The sequence below is a fragment of the Magnolia sinica genome, chromosome 3 (assembly GCF_029962835.1).
Source record: "Magnolia sinica isolate HGM2019 chromosome 3, MsV1, whole genome shotgun sequence".
NCBI classification, from domain to species: Eukaryota; Viridiplantae; Streptophyta; class Magnoliopsida; order Magnoliales; family Magnoliaceae; genus Magnolia; species Magnolia sinica.
Window position 1 is genome coordinate 46,638,348 of NC_080575.1, and position 12,810 is coordinate 46,651,157.

Here is a 12,810-nt window from a genome sequence, read left to right on the forward strand (position 1 = left end):
AAGAGTTATGCTGATACAAGGCGTCGACCGCTTGAGTTTAAGGTTGGAGACCATGTATTTTTGAAGGTCTCTCCTATGAAGGGAGTTCTACGGTTCGGTAAGAAGGGCAAGCTGACGCCGAGATTTATTGGTCCATTTCAAGTTCTGGATCGAGTGGGAGCGGTAGTATACCGCCTTGCTTTGCCCACACCTCTTGCCAGCGTGCATAACATATTTCATGTTTCTATGCTGAAGAAGTACGTTCCTGATCCTTCGCATATTATCAGTTGGGAGCAAGTGCAGTTGAGTGAGGATGCCACTTATGTACTGCGACCGACGCATATTCTCGACAGGAAGGAGCAGGTATTGCGTAGCAAGGTTATCCCTCTTGTGAAGGTGCTATGGACGCATCATAGTGAGGAAGAGGCTACTTGGGAATCTGAAGCTGATGTCAGGAAGAGCTACCCTCAGATCCTTGAGAAATATGAGAGGGTATGAATTTCGAGGATGAAATTTTCTTTAAGGGGGGTAGATTGTAATGACCTTGAAAATTCTGTACTTTTCTTTCCCTAGTTGTTGTTTTGGGGTAATTAGTGCTTATCTCAATTGCTTGTGAAATTCGCATCAATCACTTTAAATCTGATCTGCATGGCTCTAAACTTGTAGATTAGCTAGCGCTATGTTACTCTGAAATCTGGGATCCATCGCTAAATCCAGTTGTTCTGGAGAATTTTTGGAAGTTCTGGATCGGACCTGGACCGCGCGTCGAAAGTCCGATAGCGAAGATCTTAGGCTGTTGCGGTCACTATGTTAGACTTGACCATCACCTTAAAAATCAAGTCCATGTGATGTTCTGGGTCGATTTGATTAAGTTCGGAGTGAAGAGTGTGAGAACGGTTGGAAATTTAATAAGATTTTATGAAATCTGAGTCGTGTCGCTTGCGCGACGATTTTAAGCAATCTGACCGTTGGATTCTGACCCAATTTCACCATCTGATCAGGGAAGGTGGCCCAGGCATGTCCTTGTGCTTGTGGACCTGATTGAGATTCAGTGACCGTTGAATTGAGTGTGGTCCGCCACGGCTAATCTGAAGAGCCGGTCGGTACAAAAACTCAGCTTGACCTAGATCCATGGTCAAAGAGCTTAAGTCTGACCTTTCGTGGTAATAGGCCCACCAGAAGTGCTTCGTTGGATCGTGAGAGGCTGGTTTTGGCTATACCCTAAGTATACTTTGGCCCTGGGGTTATTTTCATCAATGTTAGGCTTATTTATAGACCTTGAAACCCTAGCTCTCTTTTCCATACGAATTTCCTAACCCTACCTAAGAAAGAGAGAGGAAAAGAAAGAGAAAGTGAGAGAGAAGTTAGTGAATCATCTTAGATTCTTTCCTGTTCTTCTTCATCCTCTAACCTTCACTTTGAATCATTATTCTGACAATTCTGAGTTCATCTTTGGGTAAGTTAATCTAACCCTAATCTGTGTTAGAGCTTAGAATAGTCTTGGTGTTGTTGTATCCCATTTCTGTTCTTGCCTTAGGTTGTTCTGTCGCCGTTGACGAAGACATATCGTCTGAAATCAGTTCGGTGTTCTTTTCTGGCTTAAGGTGCGGACTTTAAATGTATAGGTTATGGTTTTCAAGGCTTTCAATGCCAGTGAATGGTTTATTCTTGTTATGGATGAGATTTCACATGCCAAATGTTATGTTTACTTTGCGTTCCTATTATGCATGTGATTTATTGAGATTTGTGTATTCTATGTGTATGTATAAAGTACCGTATGCGTATAAAATATGAACATGTAATTGCCATGATTATTTGTCGTGTACTTATGCTAGATGTATGTGCAACAACTCCTTGGTAAAAGGAATTATCCAAATTCGTGTTTTCAACATACGTCATGTATGTTGAACTATGTATTTTAAGTGTTTGTAGAAATGTCTGAATGATCTAAAGTGTGATATATCAACCTAGTATGGGCGTTGAGAAGCGATTCTCAACTCTCCCACTAGTGTGTAAGATTTCATTCCTACAAGTTACATTCCTTGTTATTTAATTTCAAGCATTACTTATGCTTACATTTATGTTAAGTTGATATTCTTTAAATGCTTACGTACTACATGATTTGAGCTGTTGTTCCATTACTATTCTAAATTGTAGTTATGAATATCTGTTGTAGTGTAATGTGTGTGGGACTATGCATTAGTCCAGGAAATTGGTAATCGGCCTTAAAATCGTGGCTGAGGTTGCTTTCGCCACGTAAGACGTATTAGACGAACCCGAGTCGTATTAAAGTTGTCGGCAGTGGTTTAGCCATGCGGAGTGTTTGCGCACTCTATGTCGCTCAACCCAACGTGCGCTCGTGCTAGTCAAGTTCGTCAAGTAACCCGATTGTCCGATGTAAGTTCACCATGTATAGACGCTACTGTTTGAATCTAGGGTACCGAACTTACCAGTAAAATCCTATTAACCTTGGTACCTTGATCGCTAAGACTCATGAGCCGGATATGGTGGTATGGGACACCGTGATCGAGCTATCAGCCTATGCTGGGGTGACGAGCCTCCCCGTAGTGACCAGTGAGCAACTAAACTCATGAGCTGATTATGGTGGTATGAGACACTATATTCGTGCCGTCGACCTACATTGATTGGTGACGAGCCCTTTGTAGTGACCTCGAGCATACCTGGATACCGCATTGAGGTGACGAGCCTTGTTGTGGTAACGACGGTATGATAGGCGTGCATTGATTGGTGACGAGCCCTTTGCAACGACCTCAAACCATATGATCGTATGAGATGTCTAGGACTGACGACCCTAGAATGGATCACTGTTTGGATGATGATATGAGGAAGGTATCTTAGCTTCCCAATCCTGCTATATGAAAAGGACTAATAACAACTTGGTAATCATGTTCATGCACCGCATTTGCATGTGCTTTGTAGATGTGGCGCACTTTGAGGTGGTGTCATGCATAACGTAAGATGAAGACGCTAAGGGTGTACGCGTGAGGGCATGCATCATTTTGCATACATCATTGTATTAACAAGAGTACTTAGGACATGTTTAATTGTTCTACTTTATCATTACTGCTTGATTGAATTGATAATATATTAACCTGTGCTTTATTGTTCCACTGAGTTGATCACTCACTCCCACGTTCTGGGGCGGTGTTTAAACACCCACCAGACTCTGTCTTAGTTGTTGATGTTGCAGATGTTGATGCGACTTCTGAGGCAGAGCGAGAGATGGATGATGATGAGGCTGCTTTCTCTTTTATGCAGTTTTCAGACGGGTTCTAGTGAGCCTAGTTCTGATGTGCGAGATGCTGGGATTTCTTTTGGGAATTAAATGATGTAATTTGATATTTATAATTTTGATAGTAATACTTGAATTACGACCTGGTATGTATATGTATTTCAGGGATCTGCACATGTACACATTTATTTCTATAAGTCTTCCGCTTGCTTTCTTTACTTATCCCTGAATTATATTTGCTATTTGGCTTAATCTATTCCATGTTTTATGCACTAATACAGACAACATTCATCCATCATTAAATATGTTGCATAAGTGATGTTTTGGAACTCAGAAGCTGAGTAATGCTCGACCCCCGAATTTCAGGGCGTTACATGTAGCCATCCAATCCCATGTCTAGGATAAAAATTTTGTTACGGAAAACACGGGATTAAGCAAAATCATGTTTGGTGGACCATGGAATTGTAATCAATGGACCAAATTCACAATGGATGTTGTTTACTTGAACACATATGTAACCATAATGTCACATGTAAATGGTGTATATGGATGGACGGCATGGATAGACACATGCATCAATGTGGGGCCCACATGTGTAGTGGATTTCAAAATCCACGAAATTCATGCATGGGATCAAATGCAATTCCATGGGACTAAATGCAATTCCATTCAACCTAATCCCAACCAATCTCATCCTCTCCAAATGTTGGATGGAATTGCACGGGACCAAATGCAATTCTATCCCACCTAATCCAATCTAATAATTTGGGCCAAATGCCCCCTAAAAGGTTTTCCTATTAGGTTTAAGATCATATAGAGGATTAGGTTGTTTTAGGTCAAGGGTTAAGGTCACTAAGGCACCTCATATACCTGTTCTTTGTTCTTTGATGCTCCACATTCACTTGTGTCATTAATCTTCAGCTTCTAAGGGCTTAACCGAATACATGACACAATGGACTCATGTGATTGACAAATAAGGTGCACAAATTAGTGTACTAACAGTAATCGTTAGTTATAATCCAAGTCTACGCTCATACGATGGACTATATCATTCTCATAAAGGCTTCTTGTGGTTGCTCCTTGTAACCAACTATAAGTACTTCCTTTTTTTATTCGATTGCATCGGTATATTAAAGTCCTTTCGTACGAAAGGCAAAAAGGAACCCATCATCAAAGGAAGAACCTTACCTTGTGAATATCACCTAATCATCTTACAATTCCATCATGAGTAGCTGAATAGGCGATCGATCTTCTTAGATCTTAGTCATGTACGCTCACATTTGACATATATGTCTATCTTAGCACTTAAGGTCAAGTTGTTCGATTTGAATCGAGTCGCACAATCAGTTCTGGCACACCCACATGCACCACACATGACCAACCGAGTGCCAACATCTTTAAAATAAGATATTATGTAGAGATTTTCTTAGTTGTTAGTATTGTTTAACTAGAATAGTTGCTTAATTGTTAGTATTTGTGTTTATCTTGTCATTTAGATAAGATTCCATAGCTATTTTTATGTAGTTTTCTTAGAAAAATAATGAAACGTAAACAATTTTTTACCTTTAATCTTGTTTTTACACAAGAGTATGCCCTTCCCCTCTTTCACATAAGCTTGATAAAGCTTTGACCCTATCATTTTATATCAGAGCGGTCCTTCTTGGGACATTCTAAGGAAGACAAAGAAGTAGCAAAAGAAGCCAAGACTAATGGAGAAAAAGTATGGATCAGAAGAACGTCATCTAAAAACAATCCAACAAGCGTTGGAGCGCCTCACCTTACATCTTCCCTTCACCATTAATGGAGAACAATCAGGAGTCGAGGAATCCAATGTTAGGAAGCAAAACGGGCAAGGCCGTGGGAGGATTCAACCACGTTTCACTCTGATCAATTTTCCCACTTCGATGGGCGTGACCCATTAGACTCCACTTACAAATTCTAACAATTTTTCCAATACCATCAAATAACGAAAAATGAAAAGGTTCTCCTTTATGCTACCATTGAATAACGAAAAATGAGAAGGTTCTTCTTACATCGTTCCACATGGATGGACATGCGCCTATTGGAAACAATGTGCTGAAAATAATAGATAATATTCAGAAAAATATAAAATTAATATAATAAATAAAGTAAGAAAAAATGACTTATTTGTTTAAGTTGAGGCATGACTAGGTCACTCGACTTGAAACCAAATATGCCCTCCTTGGACCACATCCCAGGTGCAACAGGAATATTTGACAGTTGGCCTCTACGATACATTGACTATTACCCAGTCCCAACGATGCACTCGTCGTACATGGGCTCGAACCAGCGTGCAGAACTTAAACCTGAAATGGGTTGACTTGGCGGTGAATTAAGTTGCAAAACACCAAACTAGAGACTTATTTTTAAAGAAACAGAAAGAAATCATTGGTTTTTAATGAATGAATTTGGAAAATGAGTAGATTTATCATGATTAGGTACTTAAAATACTATTTTAAATGGTTTAGGTCCATTGGGTTTGAATCCAACTGGTGTGACCACCGAAACATACATGTCCCTGGTTCGAAATTCACATAAAATCGATGGTTGCGAGTATACTCGCGAAGTGAGGAACAAAACCATTAGTGTGAATAGACTCTCAGTCATCATAGACCCAGACCCAGACCTGACCCGACCCGGCCTGGTGTACTCACGCATATCCCGGCCACGGCTTAGCCCGACACAACATAGCTCGGCTCCGTGCGCGTGTGTGGTCAATGGCATAGGTTCAGGATAATAGCAGATCCTCCCCCCCCCCCCCCGCTCAAGCCCCATGCAAAACTCCTGTCTTATATACGTGGATTTTTCTTTGGTCCTTTCTAATGTAAGACAAGAGATATACTAAAAATGAAACACTTTTCAAAACAATAAATAAGGGAAAATTTTGAAACACTTTTTAAAAACCTTTTAAAATACAACAATCCCCCAACATGTTTTAAATTTAAAATGCTTTTGTATAAGATAGAAGAGTTGGTAATAGTGTCGATGTCTATCCAACTTTAATCGAAATTTAGAGTAAGCAAGACATCTTTACAGGAATCAAGTGACTATCGGTCTTTAACCTGACTTTGTAGGCGTAAACGACTATACATGCAACTTACATAAATTCTTTGCTACAGCTGGTTTTGCGGTTTGGTTTCTTTTGACCATGTACCTTTACCTGGATATTCATGAGTGCTTTAGAGAAATGTCCTATATATTCTCATAGGAAGCGGCTCCACTTCTACACTCATATAGGTGAATTTCATCAAGTGTACACAACAACTGGATACACCACCATATTTGGTTATTGATTCATTAGGAGTTCAAAAACTCATCCTCTCACACGTTGTTGCTTGCACTGTCTACACCAAGTTCTCAGCAGTGCTTCATAGTTTCATAGTGTCTTATTGTTTACCCATTGAACCTATCGCATGTGATCTCCACTTGTATAGGTTGGGTTGCCAACTTTGGTAGTTCATTCGGTTAGGCTCATTCTCATTCCCTTCAATGTTTCCATGACTAATCCTTTAGATAGTCTTTTGGTCAAAAGATCTACCATATTCTTTTCCTATCGTATAAAATCAACAGCTATGACTCCATTATTCAATAGGTGTCTCACAAAATTGTGTTGAAGTCCAATGTGTCTACCTTTGCCCTTATATATTTTACTCTTGACCCTTATAATTGATGCTTAACAATAATAGTGAATAAAATAGCAGACACATGTTTTGGCTATAGAGGAATATCTGTTAACAGATTTCTAAGCCATTCAAGTTCAGATCCTTCCTTTTCTATGGCAAAAAACTTAGATTTCATAGTCGACCGATTAATGCAAGTCTGTTTAGTAGGCCTTCAAGATATTACATATTCACCAAAGATGAAAATATATCCACTTATGAATTTTGTTTCATCCAAATCAATTGTCCAAATAACATCACTATATCCTTCTAACATAGGAGGATAACTCACATAACGAATATCATATGCAATCATACTTTTAAGTATTTTAGTATTCTATTTAATGCATTCCAATGATCATATTCAAGATTATGTGTATATCTACTTAGCCTACTTACTGCAAATGCAATATCAGGTCTAATGCAGTTCATCAGATACATTAGGTTACCAATTACTTGAGAATATGCAAGCTGAGATACACTATTTCATGCATTCTTCTTGAGATGCACAATATGATAATAAGGTGTACTAACATATAAGCTTATTTTCACAAAGTTAGCTCAACTAAGAAGATTCATACTTTCCTCATCTATCTGATATAAGTCTTCTAATGTTCCTGCTAAATTGATGTTCAACTTTTACTTTATGCTTGAAGGATTTTAAAGCTTTATCTTTATTCCTTATAAGGTGTATTTTAGTATATCTAGAATAATCACCTACAAATATTACATAGTACATTTTGCCTCCTCTAGACATGTGATTTCTAAAATTACCTAAGTCATCATATATAAATTCTAATAACTTGGAACTTTTACTAATCGATTTAAATGTTTTTTTAACAAGCTTAGATTCTATACAAGTTTCACATTTTTCGAAATTATCGACTGAGATGTTACGTAGTAATTGTTGGGGATTTGTCCTGCAAAATCACACAGATCTAGATCTAGGATAGCAATCCTATGGCACTAAGTAATCACAAAAGTACACAAAGATTTAACGTGAAAAACCCTTACGGGAAAAAACTAGGCACAAAGCAACAGAATTCCACTATGAAAATAGAAATTACAAAGAGAAAGGACTTACCTGATTCGAACAACCTCGAATTTCACCCTTGCTATACCCTTTAGAAACCCTAAAACCCTTTTAGGAACCCTTGGATCCCCTTTAGAAAGCCTTAGCATACCCTATAATAGCCCTAGGGACCCCTATTTATAGTTTAAGAAACTCCCCTTCCTCACCTCTACGAAACCGTCTCAAATTTACACAGTCCGCACACAATCTGCGTAACCCTCAACTAGTCGAGCCAGCTCCTCGACTGGTCGAAGGTCACCCTCGATCGGTCGAGCCTGACCCTCGACTGGTCGAGCGGCCCGGACACCTAAAAGAAAAAACACGCTAGACTTCGAGTCAAGATGTCCTCGACTGGTTGAGCAGCGTGAGGATTACAGATTTAAGATATCCGATTACAATAATCTCAACCATGTCTTCAATCTTCAACCGTGTAGCTTCTTGACCTCTTCTCTTATCTCTGCATCACATCATAGCTTCTCGTGCACACTCCGTACTTCTTTTTCACCATCGCCAAGCCCAGAGAAGTTGCACATAACTTGAACTTCTCTGCAGGAATGACCTTGGAGATTATGTCTTCCGGATTCACGCGGGTGTGAATCTCCTCCAGAGTTACGCCTCCTTCCTCAAGCACTTGTCGGATAACATGGACATCCAACAAATTGCTCCACCCACTAGTTCAAACGAGTAACTTGAAGTTGACTTTCTGAAATCCACACTGCTTGCATAATCTGAATCCACATACCCTACTAACTTTGTTCATGTCTTCTCAAAAGTAAAGGCGTAATCTTCTTATCGTCTCACCGCTATCCAATATTGCTTGCTGGGGTATTTGCTCACAACACTTATAGCTTGTGAAATAACCGATCTAATTCAGACCGGCATACACTGTCAACCGCATTCGAATAAGGCTCATGAGATATATCCCGTTTTTTCTTATCTGTTTTAGGACATGTCTTGAGAAAAACTTTGAGGAGAGACGCATAGGGAATGTTCTTTGGCTTTACTTGGTCCATCTCATCCCTGATCAATACCTACCCAAGGTATTCTTCCTGAGATAGTTAAAGCCTACGCCTCTTCCAATCTCAATGCTGAGAACCATCTTTGCGGCCCCCCAATCCTTCATCTTAAATGTCCCACTTAACCAAGTCTTTAGTACATTAATTTCAGACATGACATAATTCGCGATCTACATGTCATCAACATACAATACCTGACCCACCATGAAGGAATAAAACCATTACCTAGGTGACAGGTCGTATCACGACCTCCTGCAAACTCTTCTTCTCAGCCCCTTTAACTTTGAACTACTCTGGTTGTTTCATGTAAATCCGCTCTTCCAATTTCCCGTACAAAAGTGTAGACTCCACATCCATCCTTCTAGCTCAAGATCGCATTGGCCAACCAGCGCCAATCATGGATCTAATAGACACCCGATATATCGTCGATGTGAATATCTCGGAGAAGCTGATCCCTTCTCTCTGAACATAACCATTCGCTACCAACTTCGCTCTGTATCTATGTTGTAACCTCCTGAAGATCCACCTACATCCAACCACTTCCCGGCCCACTGGAAGCTCCACCAGCTCCCATGTGTCGATCTGGTACAACAAGTCCATCACATCGCCCATAGTCACCTTCTACTTCTCATCACCAGGCTCACCTAGAGCTATTTAAATGGAAGACGAATCCCCTACGATAATGGATCCGTCTATGTACCTTGCCGATATCCTGTGATTATGCCATGTAATTCTTCTCATAGATGGTTGCTCCACCTACTTTTGTATCCCTGTCTGCTCGTCTCAACCTTTCTGCCCTGCCTGCTCATGTGGCCATGCCCAACATGCCACACACGTACAGAGGTGAAATCCGCTACAGCCACTACAGCTCCACCTGTTGAAGTGCTCCCGATCAACCTGTAAACATTATCGAGTCGTTACGCTTTCATGATTACCCGTGCCCCCTTAGATACTTTAAGAGCACCATCAATACCTGTGAACTTGCAACCCATTGCCCCAAGTACACTAAGAAAAATCATATTCTTCTTCATGTCAGGAATGTGCCTCACATCAGTCAGGGTACGCTCTGTCCCATCAAACATCTTGACACGCACCCTACCAACAGCCACAATATTACAGGCAAAACCATTGCCCATAAACACCTGTCCACCATCGCACTCCCTGTAACTAGTGAACCAACTCCGATAAGGAGTCATGTGAAAAGATGCCCCTATGTCTAGCATCCACTCGCCCTTACGATCATTGTATGGTCATCTGATCATAGACATAGACAAAACATCACTATCACATCCACTCGATCCATCTGACGTGGTAACATTGGCCTCTATGTATGAAGCCTAGGAATCTTCTCTCTTAGACTTAGGATTTGTACAATCCTTCTTCACATGTCCTTCCATCCCACAATTCCAACACTTTACCTTTCTTTTACCATTGCCCTTGGATTTGGACCTAAAACATGAAGAACCTGTACCTTGTTCAGAATTCCTACTCCTTGTAAGCAGCACATCAGAAGATATTCTCATGTCGTCGTTAAGTTTTCTCATAGCCTTCCCTTGAAGGGCTAAGATAACAGTGTCGACACTTAAGGTTTTATTCGTGATGCACATTGTGTCCTTGAATGACTCATAAGACATCGGAAAAGAATTCAACAACATACATGCTTATTCTTCATCTTTCATCACTTCCTCCATATCCAGCAAGTTGCAAACCAATTTATTAAAGTTGCTGATGTGAGCCTCCGGATCTCCACCCTTTGCCATTTTGAAGTTATACCACTGCCGCTTCAAGTGTAGGCGATTTTCAGATAATTTTTTCACATAAACATCCTCTAAATTCACTAATAACTTAGCTGCAGTTTTCTCCCTCATGATATTGTAGAGAACCTCATCTGTGAGACATAAATGAATCGATGATAAAGCCTTCTTATTAAGAGTATTCCATTCATCATAAGTCATAGTAGACTTTCGCTCCTCAAAAGCACCATCTTCGCCTTGCTTGATTAAGGAACTGAACATCTTGATCTTCCATAACTCAAAATTATTTTTCCCTGAGTACTTCTTAATATCATACCTAGTGCTTCCCATTATTACTAATCCCTCAAATTCAGATATGTGCCTCAACGATTACTCTGATACCATTTGTTGGGGATTTATCCTGCGGAATCACTCAAATCTAGATCTAGGATAGCAATCCAATGGCACTAAGTAATCACAAGAGAACAGAAAGATTTAACGTAGAAAACCCTTACGGGAAAAAACCATGGCACAAAGCGACAGAATTCCACTATGAAAATAGAAATTACAAAGAGAAAGGACTTACCTGATTCGAACAACCTTGAATCTCACTCTTGTTACACCCTTTAGAAACCCTAAAACCCTTTTAGGAACCCTTGGAACCCCTTTAGAAAACCTTAGCATACCCTAGAATAGCCCTAGGGACCCCTATTTATAGTTTAGGAAACTCCCCTTCTGCACCTCTGCGAAACCACCTCAAATTTACGCAATCCGCGCACAATCTGCGTAACCCTCGACTAGTCGAGCCAGGTCCTCGACTGGTCGAAGGTCACCCTCGACCGATCGAGCTTGACCATCGACTAGTTGAGTGGCCCGAACACCTAAAAGAAAAAACACACTGGACTTCGAGTCAAGCTGTCCTCGACTAGTCGAGCAGCCCCCTCGACTAGTCGAGCAGCGCGGGGATTACAGATTTAAGACATCCGATTACAACAGTAATCCTATTTGTTTCATTCTTTTCAAAGATTCTACGTTTATGTATCCTAATCTACTATGCCATAATGAAAGAGATTCAACAATATAAGTAGAACCATGAATAACATCTTTTTTTTTACATAAGAAACGTTTACAACGAATAGACCATCACTACAGTAACTCTTTCAATGAAGGTTCAATTCTTGATCATTACAAGCTTATTAGAATCAAATACTAGTTTAACTCGAAACTTGTTGAGGAGCGGACCAGAGTTCAAGCTGCAACGAATGTCAGGCACATGCAACACATTTTTTAGCATTAAAATCTTTTCTGATGTAAACTTTAAAACAGCATTTCCTTTTACAACAACTAGAGAGGATCGGGTATTTCCCATGATCACTTGTTCCTCATCTCTTGTCACTTGATATGAGGTAAATATGCTCCAATCCTTACATACATACCGAGTTACCCTAGTGTCTAATATCTATTTCATGTTGTTTACTAAGAATACTTTAGACACTATAGTGACAACCATGTCTGGATTTTTTCAATTTTAGTGAGATTAACTTGAGATTTTATATATATATATATATTTTAAGCATAGATTCATTTTCATAATGTCCAAACTTCTTACAGTAGTTAAATGACTCATTTTTTTTTTTCTTGAATTAGCCATTTGTTTTATTTTGAGCTTACACTTCTTAGAGTAATGTATAGGCTTTCAACAGTTATGACAATTCTATTTCTTTTTCCCCTTTTGTGCCTGACTTGTTTTTACTGGGTTAGCTTTTGAAACTGACTCGTTTGCATATTTAATTTGGTTTATGTTTCTGTTAGCCTTCTCTATTCTTATGTATATGATTATAGTTTCTAAAGAAATGTCAATTTTCTTATGTTTCATTATGTTTTCATATTCTTTTCAGGAAGGACGTAGCTTTTCAATCAATGCTCCCGATAAGAATACTTCATTCATTTTTATTCTCTCAATCATCAGTTCATATATTAGATTTTGATAATCATGAATCGGATTCATGACATGTTTATCATCTGTCATTTCATAATGAATGAAGTTTGCAATAACATGTTTCTTGTATACTCATTT